Source organism: Clytia hemisphaerica, unplaced genomic scaffold (genome assembly GCF_902728285.1).
Source record: "Clytia hemisphaerica strain Z4C2 unplaced genomic scaffold, Clytia hemisphaerica genome assembly, whole genome shotgun sequence".
Taxonomy (NCBI): Eukaryota; Metazoa; Cnidaria; class Hydrozoa; order Leptothecata; family Clytiidae; genus Clytia; species Clytia hemisphaerica.
This window is the reverse complement of record NW_027103855.1, coordinates 420,937-436,988: the sequence shown is the minus strand read 5'-3', so window position 1 is coordinate 436,988 and position 16,052 is coordinate 420,937.

Here is a 16,052-nt window from a genome sequence, read left to right as displayed (position 1 = left end):
TACAGGGCTGAGCTGGTTCCCAATGGTCCTAAACCTCGTGGGACACTCCATTGCAAAAGATTAGACCCATTGAAGTCCAGCGAAGGGGGCAGAACCGACGAATTTTCACTAAAATAGCTTTAAAACGCTTAAAAAGCTCTATTTAAGCGATTTTAAGGCTTTTTTAAGCAAAAAACGTAAAAACGCGACCTTATAAGCGAGTGAGCTACTTTCAAAGGCTTTAATTAGCATATTTTCGGACGAAGGTTTTTTGAAGATATTTTAAGTTATAATCCAAGGTAGAACAAACTAAACATAGAAAGGGGGTATTTTTTAGTGCTCTATACGATGATCGGTATTTTTTTTGAATTCTCCGCGCGCCCTGTTGCTAAGACCTTTGCTTGAAATCGAAAGCGAAACCAAGATTATTTAGCGCACACTGCCGTTTGCGTAATATCGATAAAGTGAAATGAGGTCCTGACTGTTTTTCCTTTTTAGATAGTTTGCCTTACTGGAAAGTCTTTCAGAGTCAAAATAAAGTGGTTTGGGTTGGCAAAAGGTTGTAGGTGACTAGCCTAGCTTTGGTTTTTACTGGCACCTTCTAGATCTTTTTGGCACATCCTTCAATTATAACTGAAAAATTATATGAAAAAGTGTATTTTTTGTTTGTTAAGTTCAATAAAATAATTTTTTTTGTGTTGCAAACATAATTTTTATGGGTAGCAGTAAGGTTGATTAAGTGACAACCTATAGCTTAGTTTTCCATGGCACATCCTCAAACTTTCTTAGCGTTTTGATTGAAGATGGGCGAATTCGACTAAAAGTGTTGTATCTTTTTCCTAGTTTTAGATGAAAAAATAATGTTTTCCTAGCCTAGTTTTTGTAACAGAAAATTGCAATCAGTCCCAAACAAAGACACCAGAATGTAACCTGAGATCAGATTGTGAATGTTTTCTGCACACCACGCTGAAGCTCTAAAGGGATGTGTAAAAACATAACAATCTGACGAATATGCAATCTCGAAATCGTAAGGACCACGTTCGTCTAAAAGGACTAGGAACGACAACAAAGCTGCGTGATTGTGTTTATGAATAGGGCGCCGTATCAGTTTTTGACTTTCCGGCACACAACAAGATTCTTGTTGTAGAATTTTCCGCGGGAGGACTATTTTCCTCAGATGTATAATTTTCAAGCACCTTCAGAGGTTTACCGTGCGCGTAAGAAAATTACTAACAGCAAGGTTACCAGAATGCGGCTAGACTACAATTACAAGATATGAACCAACCATAGACATATCATAAATGCTTTAATAGAAATTCCAGTTTGGACACTGGACTATTTTCATGCATCACATTATATAATTAAATATTTTCTTCCTTTGAGAAGGAAATATTTGTTAAAACGGTAATTTTTCTTCTCCAAGTCTAACACCGGTTTTGGTCAATTTCGTGAATTTTTACATGACGTTCTCTTTTGAAATCGAGCTCCGGTGGAAAAACAGTAGGGTGTGCTTTGTCCAATACGGAAGACGTCATTTCTTCAAGACACGTCTGGTGAAATATGCGTACGGTGCTCTATTCTCCTTGCCGGGAAAGGTCGCCCGGTTTGGAAGCTTATTGTTGATCGGACCATACTGCTTTCTAAACGTCAAAACAAAGATGGCGGAAAAAAATAGACAACAACTGTTGCTCTTTCGTTATTTTTCTTTGGTTTTTATGCTTTCATGAGTTAAATTGGATCATGATTTTTGTACGATTGTCACAAGGAATGGTCGATGATGAACTTTTCTTATTCTCATTATTCTTATATCTTGCTTGGAAAAATCAGGACATTTTTTGTCAACTTTCACAACAAACTAACTTCAATTTTGCCTGTATATTTACCTAAACTGTAACAAGGCAAGTGACTTTGAATAAATCTGACCATGTTATACCTAAAAAATTACATACTTGCGACATCAAAAAAGTTTGAACTCACTTTTCTTTTATGGTATGCAACCAATGGTCAGAGGCAGATGGTTGGTGATGAACTAAATGACATTAGCTTTGAGCTAAAAATTTAAACATGGAGCAAAATTGGAGCAATGATTGAATTTTCCTTGGTGTTTTTATCTAGAACAATAAATTAACTGGTTAGTGACAGTTAGTTCAAAGCAAATCAAAATAAAGTTTGCAAGTTCCCTGTACGTTTAAACTAAGCATGTACGTTTATTCATGCTAATTAGGATTTCTCGTCTGTATGTTTATTTTGGTATTTTAGCCTGTACGTTTATTAATTCCAGTTTAATTTTCCTTCGTGTACGTTTATTTTTTTAAGACTGGGACCTACCAAAACAACTTTTAATGAGGCACACACTTTTGTGTTATGATAAAATTTGATGCAATACACCAGAAAAATTTCTTGTCAACTGTACTTAGTATCATTTTCGGCGCTTCAGGGGGTAAAAATGCCCATTTTATTGAATTTTTACCTAATCTGAGCAATTTTCACTGCTTATATCGCCTACATTAATAGAAAAATAGTTTTAACTTGATTTTTGTGTAATATACTCTAGAAAATTACAATGCTGACTTGAAACTATCACATAGCTGTCAACTTCGCCTCACAAAAATGCCGGAGAGCTCCAAGTCGGAAAAATTTTACCCGATAATCCGATTTTCCAAAATCGGATTATACAGGGTCAACCAGGGGGTAAAACTGCCCATTTTAGGACGATATTTTGAATTATTTTCCAGTGGGTAGGTCGTGGAGAGTGTGCAGGGAGTGAGGGGTTACTGTGTTCAAAATCATCTCAAAACCCTTAAAATAGTTTTTGAGAACCCAGTCTCGACAGACTTTTCAATATTTTCTTTCTCCCACACGAGTTCTACTGTACTTTCTCAAAGCAATAAAAGCAAGCTTGGGCATATTTTTCTCCTATTTCAAAGACGAACACAGGCGCCGCGGCTCGACATTTTAAGTGGTCGGGCCACATAATATAGTGTCTAAGGCGGCGCCACCATGGTTGGCGCCGACGGGCTAGAAAATTTTGCGAATTTCACTCCTCTAGATTGGCTAAAACAGCCCCTTTTCTTGAAGAAGATAAAGCTCATAAAGCGCTTGAATATCATGCGCAAGGTAATGTTTTTATCTTGCAAGAAAGCAAAAAAATGGAAAAAAAGAAAATAGAAATACAAACAAAGAGAGAAATATAAACAATTAGATTAGATTTAGGCGTGAACGTCATAGTTCAATTTATTTTTCTAACTGACTTTTCAAAACATTTGAAAAATTAATTTTTTACTTCAAAAAAAATTCTTTACTCTGAAAATAAGTGGTCGGGCCATGGCCCGACCGGCCCTACCGCTGCCGCGGCGCCTGGAACAAACACGAACGATGTCGTGAATCTTCCGGTATCTACCGGTTCAGAAAACTATATACCAGACTGTCTTACTCCAACTTACTCGAACAAGTTAAGTTTGAGTAATTTCTTTATTGTACTCGAACTTAAAAATTTTTGATTTTTATTTTTTAAATGTTTTTGAAAAATTGTGAGAAGTTTGTCTAATTTCTTTACTAGAACTTTACTTGTTCGAGTAAGTCCAAGTAAGTTCGAGTAAAAAGTGGTTCGGAAGCTCGAACAAGACTGGTTTACATGATTGTACTTCTCTGGAGCTGAAGATTACATAATTGTAGAAAAAGAAAAGACGAGGAAGTAATCGAATTCTACAGGCTGTTAATGCTATTTTATTTAAAGTTAGACCAGTCTTTCAATGTCTTCACAATTTTAAACACTCTTAACGACCATTAAATTATAAAGCATTCATTGCCCTTTTTAGTATAGTAGGCCGTTGCCATAGAAACAACTGGTGATGGTATTTGCAATCAAAGTTTTTAATTTGATAGCTGATGAAGAGTTTGTTTATGCTCTTCAAAAAGTAAACGCAGACATTTTTCAATTTTTCTACAAAATAATTGGCGTATATGGTTTTTGAAAGAGAAAGTCAAATAGTTTGACTATGACCCGTATTAATTTTACTTATTTCATCATCTTTGTTGGATGATGAGTTATAGTATAGGTTGAAAATCTTCTTCAAAGTCATCAAAAATGAGCAAAAAGAACATCAGTATATGCTAATTTGAGAAAATAAAGGGACTTTTGGTTGACCCGCTCTGAAAGATTTTTTGTCAAAATCAATACAAAATACAACGGTCGTGTTCACACTGCAGACCTTCCTTAATTAAATCCATTAACAACAAACAAAGAAATTTATGATAAATGAATACACTGGTTTATCACAGTTCTTTGTAGCTTCACGAAATCTTTTGGTAATACAGATAATTGATTTTGCTTAAGCCTTCTGATTGGTCGTTTTTAATTCATAATCTTATGTAATTTTGTAGACTGTTTTCTACGAAAAGTTTGATGTCGCGCTTAAAGCCAAATAAGTAGATTGAAGTTTTGAGATTAATCGTCCTCACGCATCAATAACACTGATTGATATGATTCAATTTTTACATTTTTTCTCTCCTTTTTTATCTTTTCTGTTTTGCTGAAATATATTTTATTGCGCGAAATGCTCCTTTTGTTAATGTTAATGTATCTTCCTTAATAAAATCTTTTGTTTTAAGGGAAGCCTCTACCCTACCTTTAAGACAATAGAGCTTACGACTTTTAATTAAGGAAGATCGATTAAAAGTTACAATACTACGCGTTCGACTCTTTGTTAAATGCACGTTCTGTATTGTAGTCAACAAAGGATTCTCCTAACTACATTTTAATTAAGGAAGGTCTGCAGTGTGAACACGACCAACATCTTCTTGGGAACAATAGACAGACAGCTCGTCATATACCAGATCATTTGTCCTTAAGGGAGTTTGTTTCGAGCTAATGAATTTCTTCTTTTGTTGTTGCTTCAAAAAAGTTGAATAGTTAGCGTGGTATGACGAAATTCTTTTGTTTCTTGTCAAATTATGCGTAAACTTTAGGGGCTTATATTTTGGAGAGACCCCAGGGGAGACCTCTTTTATACCAAAATATACCTATATTTTCTTGCTTAGAATTTTCTACCGATTCTAATGCTATAACCGCATCATGACGGCATAATCAGATAAAAAGCTAAAGTGCAAGAAAATAAGAAATCAACTCTGTCTTTAATGAATTTCTTTCATTTTTTTTAGAAATAGTTTGGTATCATTGTGATGAGAAGTTTCAGACATCATGACGGCATAATCAGATTAAAAGCTAAAGTGCAAGAAAATAAGAAATCAACTCTGTCTTCTCAGGTAAGTTATGGCATGTCCTAAAATTACCATAATTTTTAGATCGCATTAGCCGACAGAAAACGACCAAATAAATGACTGAACATGAAGGGTACTATGACTAACTTTCTAACCTGATGTGTAACCTAATTGTTTTTTCGCTAATTTTCGCGAAAAACCGCAAAAACTGATTATGACGTCATAATCGATGACGTCATAAAAACTAAAAATTGAATTTCTCAAGAATGGTTTATCCAATTGTCTTCAAACTTTCACCAAAAATGTATGTCACTAAAGTCGATCATTTGAAAAAATAATTTTTTCAAAATTTTAATTACGTCCGCAAAAAATAGCATTTTTCGTTCTTTACGAATTTCCGCTGACGTCATCAAAATTTGGAAAAAATTAGTTTTTAAAATGATTGACTTTAGTGAGATACATCTTTGGTGAAAGTTTGAAGACGATTGGATTAACCATTCTTGAGATATTCAATGTTTAGTTTTTATGACGTCATCGATTATGACGTCATTGTCAGTTTTTGCGGTTTTTCGCGAAAAAATTTCTATCATTTTTTTTAGAAATAGTTTGGTATCATTGTGATGAGAAGTTTCAGACATCATGACGGCATAATCAGATTAAACGCTGAAGTGCAAGAAAATAAGAAATCAACTCTGTCTTTAATGAATTTCTATCATTTTTTTTAGAAATAGATTGGTATCATTGTGATGAGAAGTTTCAGACATCATGACGGCATAATCAGATTAAACGCCGAAGTGCAAGAAAATAAGAAATCAACTCTGTCTTTAATGAATTTCTATCATTTTTTTTAGAAATAGTTTGGTATCATTGTGATGAGAAGTTTCAGACATCATGACGGCGTAATCAGATTAAACGCTGAAGTGCAAGAAAATAAGAAATCAACTCTGTCTTTAATGAATTTCTATCATTTTTTTTAGAAATAGTTTGGTATCATTGTGATGAGAAGTTTCAGACATCATGACGGCATAATCAGATTAAAAGCTAAAGTGCAAGAAAATAAGAAATCAACTCTGTCTTCAATGAATTTCTATCAATTTTCTTTAGAAATAGTTTGGTATCATTGTGATAAGAATTTTTCAGACTACAAAATTTGTTGGACACTGAAAGTTTAAAGGTAATGGATCAAAAACAATAAATACCAATCTACTTTTATGAACATAGCTATAGAAACCAGCCCTCTTCACATGACGAGCCGTTTCTTTCTGAATTTTTTGTAACGAACAAATTAAAGCTAAAACAAAGGAGTTTTCAATAGACACGATCAGAATACTTCGGGTAATCAGAGAAGCACTTTTTCTATTCCATTCCATTTCTCTGCTCCAAGACTCGCAAAAAGTTTGAGAATTTTAACTTTAGGCTGAAAACAGTAAAAATGACCCTATTGTACATATTGTGAGGGGAGTTATCGCTTGGAATCGGCCCTTGTAGGTTTTTAAATTTTTAAACAAGAAAATTCGACGATTCTAACTTGTTATCATTCAAAATCATTTACAGACAGATAAGACTATACAAATGGCTTTCTACAAATTGAATCAAGCTTTGTCGAAATATCTTCACGACATTTATGGAGATTCAGTGTCCATTGGAAAGATTGATGTGGAGAATGTTACTCGATTTATCATTGATCAATCGGACGCTTCTTGTGATCAAAAAGAGCGTGAAGCATCTGCTTGCAAAGGGAATCGTAGTGACACAGTGGGAATCGAACTATGGATGCTCGTGAAGTTCATCGAAATCTTTCGAAAAATCTGCTTTCGCATCTATGACTAGGGATAAATCAAAAACAAGAGAATTCATCAGCTAGAAAAACCACCATCACATGCGTGAGAAGATCCCAACGGCTGTAAAACCACTATAAAGCAAGGAGAACCAAGGAATTATTATAGACACTGGAAAAACAACTCGCTGATTTTTGCCAATTTCTCATGTACAAGCCTTGTCCGCAGTAATGACACTATTGTTCACCCTCCTTCCACCATTAGCATGATTCTTCATAGCATTTTAATTGCATTTCTCACCAAAATACAATTATCCAATTCCCAAATGATTCTTTAAGTTCTCCTCCGAGAGTCAAACTCATCTAGTTAATTACTAATTATACCTCGTTATGACGTGTTAAAATTCGAGGAAGATGCAAAAACATGTTATGTATAAGAATGAATATGACACCATAATTTCTAAACTTCACCTAAAAAATCCGCCGTGCCACCACGTCCCCCAAGAGATTTTCATACCACAGTGGATCTATGAGACTCACGTCTAACATGTGTCAATCTCAGCTCTTCTCGGAGAAATATAAGAAAGATATTCCCAATTCAAAATTTCGTGTCGATATAAGCATTTTGTTTGAATTTACTCGTCTGATGATATTTTTTTCACACCAGATTTCATAAATGTATTCGCTTGGTATTCTAGCATTTATTTTCAAACTTTTGGCCAGCAAAAGTACGCATAGAAAAAGTTAGAGAACTTTTTAGAAATAAGAGTATTAATCATTTTTCAAAATCAGAGAGTCCTTCGAGCCGCCATGAGAGTTCTCCTTTGCGGACAAAGCCTGTACATTGATTGTTTTCTGAAACAAAGGAAATACAATACTTCGCTCTCCACCGTTTCATTCGATGTTTATCCAGAGTCTCTATAACAAATCCATGGGAGAACTAATCAGCCAGAACACCATCGCCACTTCAATAACCCTGCATGACTCGGTGTCCCAGTGAGACCCACCCCACTGGCCACACCTGTGAAAAATTTTCCAAAAATGGCATATTTTCCGGCCCCACTGGACAAATCGCACTCAAATGTTTGATTGAAAAATGGCCCCATTGAAAAATTCACTCATAATCCACTCAAAATGTCCTAAAGATAACGTTCCTCAAAAAAACTTTCTGTTAAAAAGACACCCCACTAGAGTCTTCTCCTTGCACTTTTTCTAGAATCCATTATTTAAAGGTGAAATATCCGAAAAGTGCAATGTATTTTTGCTCGCTCCGCTGCAAATTCTTTTTCCGTCAGCGATCGCAGACCTGATTTAGCGGCCAAATACCTGAATTAACGGCCGAAGACCTGAATTAACGGTCAAGGACCTGATTTAGCAAGTCACCGGCCGAATACCTGATGCTGATACTGATAGATAAGTTAGGGTCAGTTAAAGTATCTTGAACCACTAGACAAGGCATCAGTTGCGATGATCCAGTGGTTAGTGCAGTGGCATTGAAGACGAAAGATGGCTAGTTCGAGACGAGTTATTGGCATAATTTTTCATTCTTTTTAGTTTATATTTTTTAACTTAATTTGTTTTCAATACTATTTCCCATTGAAACATCATATAAAAATCTTGATTGGTTTTATAAAAAAGATTTATAACAAATTGCTACAATTCACTTTCTCCAGCTCTTCGACCGTTAAAAAAGGTATTTGACAACTGCATCAAGTCTTTGATTTTTAATTCAGGTCTGCGTCTGCTGACGGAAAAAAAATCTGCCGCTCCGCTCGTATACAAAATGTTTCATTTCAATGTATTGCCTGTATCTAACCTTATTTCTGTGATAATTTCCACGTTATTTGGGTTCGTTGTCATATTGTTATGAATTCTTTCGACCACCATCAACTATCACTTTTTATGGAAAATCTTAGGCAAAACACACCTTTATACAGAAAATATTATAACGCTAAAGGGAGCACTAACGAAGGATAAAAATTGAGAATGTGTACCTGCGTTGAGAAGAATCAGCTTGAAAGTGTCTTACCTCCAGTGGAAATGAGAATTTATTTAACCCGATTTATCCAGTTTCATTGTGGAACCACGGAGTCCGTAACACAAGTGTGCGTAAAATAATTGATTCATTTTGCCCCATCAACATTTGAGGACAAACAAAGTGAATTCAGCCAAACGAGAGGGGTTGAAAATCAAAATATTTTCCGTTGCCGTAAACCACGATTGTACCTGTTTAAAAGTCACTATTCTTTGCCCTTCCTTTCTTTAAACCTAGCTTCTAGCCTCCAAACTTTTGGACAGTCATTTTCCTTTGTGCAGATACTGAAAGAAAAGACCTCTATTTAAACCATGTCGATTATAAATTAGACCGTTCAGTGTGGATAAAATTTGATATAACATACTGCCCCTCAGTAGCCCCCATTTCCAAAACCTCATTACTAGTACATTTCGGTCAAAGTGTAAGAAAAGATCCATCTGATCAAAATGACACTTTTTCCATGTAAGAATAAGATTTTGACTACAGCTCTCTAAAACCAAAAGTTAGCTCGTGCAAAAAGTTGTCAAAGTTTTTCCCACCCCAGAGAAAATCAAGGAGATTTTTACCACCCCACTCAATATTTGAAAGAATATTTTGCACCCCAGTGAATTTCAGATTTTTAAATTCCCACCCCACTGGGCACAGAGACAGGGGTGTACGTGAGCAAAAGCTATCAGTCAAAAAAACCACTCCCACTTGAGGAAAACCCATCAGCCAAAGAAAACATCGCCAAGAAAGCAGATCCCATCAGCAAAATACCACCGCCAAAGGTGAAAAACCCATCAGTCAGAAAAGCCATTGCAACGTAATGAAAACCCATATCACAGCCACGTGAGCAAAATCCGTGAGCCAAACAACAACCCCATACGAGGAGAACCCAACGGCCGAAATGCCTGATAAATGACACAAAAGTCAGATCAGTAAACAAAAAACAATTTTTTGCAGACAGCACAGATTGTTACATACCTACTCAAACTTTCTTGGCAAATATCCAAACAGTAAGCAACCAAGCGTTTAAAGCATCACAGCCAGAGCAATCTAACAGATTCTTCAACGAGTTTTATAAATCAAGTTTCAAACAGTTTGAAGAAGCTTAAGTTTAATTCTGTCAAAACAACTGGAAGTATTCACATTGCAAAACTCAAAAGTGGCTTTCGCCGTATTCCTCCCTATCAGTGATTTGAAGTTCCATTTATTCGACACTTTTCTTCTTGATCAAGGAGGTGAAAAGATCTAACATCTCCGTTCTTGTCAATAAATTTGATCAACCCTTGTAGCAGAATACCGAGAGAAGTTGAAAGTATCACCTCCATATCCAATCAATGGGTAAGATGCAAAAACTATTCACCGTAACAAAATCGAAATGAAGTGAAGTTTTTCTACTTATATGGGAAAAGATTCTGAGAAACCATAAACATAAAATTGGACCGCTATCCTTTCACGAATAAGCTTACAGACAATATTCTTCAGATGGGCGATATACTTCAAATCAATATAAATGTGTATTCACACCGCCGAACCTCAACCCCAACCCATGATCATATTGACTTATGTCAAGATGTCATTAGAGAGATAAAAATCCTCTCCCCATACTCAGCAGCTGTCCAGATGGCTTTTCAGCTATGTTTCTACTTAAAAGCCAGTCACAGCTTTCGAAAACAATCAGGTTGATATGGCAGAAAATTTAATGACAAAGATCCACTCTAAAAAGATAAATCACCTCAATATCCCAAAAAAGGAGTTTACCCTAAGAGTATGTTCTCACATCACATGTCAATAAAGTTTTTGAAAATATTGTAAGAAAGAATATGCAAAACAACCTGCAGAGAAACAACCTATACAATAACAAGAAACGTGGATTTAGGTCAGAAAGATCCTGCCTCAGCCAACTGCTTGTCCATACAGAACGTTTGATCAGTCATATTAAAAATAGCGACGACGTAGATGTCATCTACCTCGATTTGAGTTAAGCATTCAACTGTGTTGATCACAAAAGATTACCCGACAAATTCAACTCCTGTTTTTCTTTATTACTCCTTGATATGAGCTACAATCAACACATTCAAAATCAAATCAACAATAATCGAATCTAATAGTTCACGGATATCCCACACCTTCACGACAAGGCACACCGATGCAATGTTAACCCTTTGGAAGTCACTTGCTATCCCACATCTTGGCTACTGCTCCAAGCTATGGTCTTTGTCAAATAGATGCACAAAAAAGACATTACTTCAAATATCAATTACAACGATGAGTTCATTTCTACACAAATTAGAGACTGGGAAGAAAATGCTATTTGAAAGCTGTAAATTTCAAACAAAAAAATATTCGGAGGGATCGTCTCTCATACGAAGGATTTTCAATGCTCTGCTAAGGCGTAGTTTATATGGCTGGTTTTTTGCCGTGTCTAATTCAAATAACTTCATCAAAAAAAACTAAGTCAAATTGAGTGCGGAAAAAGAGCGGCTGTATAAATCAAATTTTGATTTGACGTCGACATTAACAATTGAACACGGCAAAAGATCGGCACTGGTTTAAATTATAAACCTTGCAAACTGTATCCTGTACCAATCAATATTCAATATTCTGACCAAACTCTCAATACACTGCCGGACGAACCACTGTTTCCCAATTACTCCAACTTCGGTTGAGCCGATTCCGACAGTGTATCAATAATGGTTAATCATCAAATTCTATGAATGGGATCAGTACTATAAAGTACAAAGATTAGATGACTTCAAATTAATGGCTTCGGGAGCAGTTTAAGAATGGACAACATGCTGTAACTCGGTCTTGTAAGAAAAAAGGCGTGCTTTTCTCTGATGGGTAACCAAAAAGTCAAAATTTTAATAAGTCATTCAGTCACGTGGGTCGCGTTTTACTGTCTGGTCTTTATTTTACCTAAATTGGTTACTGAAGAATCACCTGTCCGTCCGAGGTGGGGAGTGATACATAGGCAAAATGGGCGCTGGGCGCTCGAGCCTCCGGGGGGGGGGATAGTTAGGCAAAATGGAGGGTACGGTATGTGCCGCCCTTAAGGGTAACTTTTTGGACTTCCAAAGTCCCGCTAAGGGTCGGAAAATCAGAAGATCAAATTTCAGTCCCACTAAGGGTCGGGAAAAGATTCTTCCCTAAGAGATCGAAATTTGATCAAAATTTTCCTTTGTTTTCTCCTTTTTAGTCCCGGTAAGGGTCCAAAGTTTGAAAGTTGGGCGGCACCCCCCCCCGTCAGCTTGCAACCCTAGTACCCCCGGGATCGAACCCCCTCCTCGCCAAGATGCCAGAAGGGTCCAGCCCTATTTTGAAAAAGGGTTGTTTGTTGTAAAGGAGGAATAGACATTTTGAAGAAATGGCCTCTTTGCCTAGTTCCTAAAAAAACATGATTTTTTCTTCTAAGCTCGAGTTACAACTCTTCCTTACTCGGCTTTTTGATAAAACAGTATTTATAACTGGTTTACTGTAACTCGTCATTTCTGGACGTAAGTTTCCGATGAACTCGTTTAAAAATGATAGTTTCTTTTTAAATGAGATAGCTCCGTTTTAAACAAGATAGTTTTTTCTGAAACGAACTTAGTTTCTTTTTAAGTGAGATAGTATCCGCTGAATGAAAGATAATTTATTTTTAACAACATAGTTTCGTTTTAAACAAGATAGTATTTATTGGTCCTTCCGCGCGCCATATAAGAAGTTGAATTGCGATGATGCTCAAAGCGTCAAAGTTTTAAAGTCAATTGGATGACGTCGCATTCAATGAAGCAAAGATACTGAAAAAGGATCTTCTCATTTCCCTTGACACCCTAAAAAATGAACTGCATGATCCAGAGAGCAAAAATCCTGCCACTTCCAGCCCAACTCTTCCCTTCACGTGACTTGTTGCTATCTTAGAGCGAGAAGAAACGTACAACTTCAACTAGAATTTTAACCACCAGGTCCCTTCTCTCTTCAAAAAATGGTTTGAGCTGTTTCCAGATAAAGCTGCTTTGAAGAAATGCCACCTTCCGGAGAAAGCATGTAGTCAATACAAAGGTAACGGACATGTGGCATGTCTTTGAAGAAGAGCGTTATTACAGATAGTTCCGAGGTCCAATGGAACTAAATTCGACAAAATAGCAGAACCATATGTTAGCTATGTTAGAAGACATTATGGCAATGCAAGGATGGTTTTTGATGGTCCCGAGGACCCAAAATCTACCAATGCCGACGAACACGTTAGGTGTTTGTTCAAAGGATCTTTCTGAAATATCAATGTGCTTCCTTAACCAGTTTCTTTAATCTTTTTCGAAAATAAAAAAATATGCAAACGGTGACAAAAATTGTGACAGGCTCGTGATCAGTAAAATCGACCACTGGAAGTGTTACAATAATTTTATTTGTTGATCTTTATTTTGGGAGAAACAAATTTAGTCTGAGACAGAAACGGTAACATTCTAATTATCATAGGTCTATTTTAGTACAGTAAAAATCAAACTTAATCTCTTCAATGGCCGCTTTAATTTTCTCAAGCAACCAACAATTGATATGATATATAGAGCTGAGTTTCAACGTCACACCATTGAATCAGTCTTTTATAACAACAAGTTGGACCTTGTTCATGCTATGTACCTCGACAAAGGCTGTTCAAATTGGCTCATTGTCTTCTGATACTGATCGGCAAATGCAGTCTTTTAGATATTGATTTCTGCGCTAAAGGTATACAGTCGAACAGTTTCAAAAAGACCTTGAAGGGTCATAGGTTAACAAAATAAGACCATAACTTTGATTTCCTTCACAAAATATCGGAAAACAATTTATATTTTCTCAGTTTTTCCTTCTAATTTGATGTCAAGGTTGCAACTTCTTTCAGTCTGTGCCACAATTAGTTTTATGCCGTAGTTTTATTCGATCTGCCTGACCAGGGTGCAGTATATATGCAGTGCTGACGAGTCCGAATAAGGACCTATATATTGAATCTAAAAACTAAAAGAAAATTCCCCATCAAAGTCCCGACGTCTCAAATTAAAAGACCAAAAATCCTTCTTGAAAAATTTCATCTCAAAGTCCTAGATTCCAGGGTACGATGAGTAACCATTCAATTCTAATGATAGTGATTGGAGAGTCTAGTGATGATGAAAACCTGGCTATTCTGATTATTATCCAAAAAAATTATGTGTTTTGCCTTGAAAAAATAGTATATGTCTGTTATGTATGTATGAAAGTTAGCACAGAGGTTCCTCATGGGTATTCGAACCAAACCGCAGTCACTTTATGATATCAATTGTTGCTAATTTTTTGCTAAATATCCACGGAAACAAGATTTTATGTTCAAAAATAAAATGCAACAAAATATCACAGTGTATTTTCTTCAAATTTCCACCCTTTTAGAGCAAACAAATCAGAATTTTTGGAAAAAGATTTGCAATTTTTCATGGATTTGCTGAAATTTGCACCCTTACAGTGCTTTTCTGATACTTTGAAAACATACCCCTAACCATCACACATACCCACCGGTCAATCTACCTGACTGCATCGCCACCCCCATCCTGAGAGGGGGATCGAATTGACGGAATTCTACAAAGAACACCATTTTTGTTATCTTCTTTCCATGATTTAAGATCAATCAGTCGAAAATTATTTTTGAAAATGTTTGTAGAACTTGTTTGCGGAGGTTTGTATCCAAAATTAACGTCATCAGGAAATTCTGTGCCAGATTTTTCAGTAATAAATTAGTTATTTAAAGGTTAGGGTATTGCTTTTATCCCCCTTTTTCCGAATTCATACATGAAAAATCAAATGTGATGAAAAATTAGTCAAAATGAGAAAAAATACCCAAAAAATCGGTATCGGAATTGCGTGTAATTTTTTACGGAATTTCGGAAATTTTGGCAAAATTATTCGGTATTTCGGAAATTGCGAACCCCGTACGCCCCCACCTTGTGGGTGATTTTGATGGCGGTGGTAGCGGCATTATGCTAATTTTGCTGGTAATGCACCCCTGTATCAGTGACCCGGTCTAATTTTAAACGCCAGTGCGATAATGGGTCAATAAAGTCAAAATTAATCATAACTTTCCGGCCCGGACAGAGATTTTGTCATACCCTGGTCAATAATAACATTATTAACCCCGTCATAAAATTACAGAATTTTTACCCAAGTGTTTACCTCGATGAAAGTTTACTATTCTTTCATAGTTACCCCGGTGGGTTTTAAAAATGCCACCGAGTTATTGAGACAGGGGTGTGATAGTGGATATGCCGACTTTTATGATTTTAGTAATGTTGTTACTTATATTGATTATCTCTTTTAGTGCCAATGTCGAGTATTTTGGACATGGGTTTGATTTTGAACTTGGGTTATATAGCGCCCTCCTGTAGTGCCCAGTTTGAGTTAGAAATGGTCATTTTTGGTCTAAATCGTAGTAATAGGATTGTGCTTGATGGTCGAGCAAATCAAATTTCAAGCGAGATTTTCTTTACAAGAGTTGTTTACAGTTGTCTTGTATCTCAGTTTTAGTCGTCCAATAGAACGTGAACCATGTTCAAGCTCTCCAAACAAAATCATTTTTCTCTTAGCACTGCGATGTCATCTGCATATTGTGCCTCATGAATCAATTCGTACATTACTTTGGTTTTTGCCTTCAAACACTTCAAGTCAAAGAATTTTCCATCGGTGCCAAATCTTAACAAGGTTGAACGTCGGTGTTTGACATCTTTGAAAGCATCAATGAGAAGAACTGCTACATATATACCAAACAGGGTTGCGGCAAGCTTGTAACCCTTGTTGTATTCAAACAGTTTCGATAACTTACCATCCACGATCAAACAAGCTTTGAGATCAGTATATAGGAGTTATGAGCTTTATCAACCCAGGTGGACAACCGATTTTTCCCAAGATTGAAAAAAGCAATTGACGGTTGACCGTGTCAAAAGCCTTGGTGAAGACCATAAAAGCTATGTATAAATCACGATGTTGTTCTCTGCTTTTCTCCATAATTTGCCCCACTGTGAAAATTCCATTGATCGTACCACGACCTTCACGATACTCTTGTTGTGAATCAGGGTA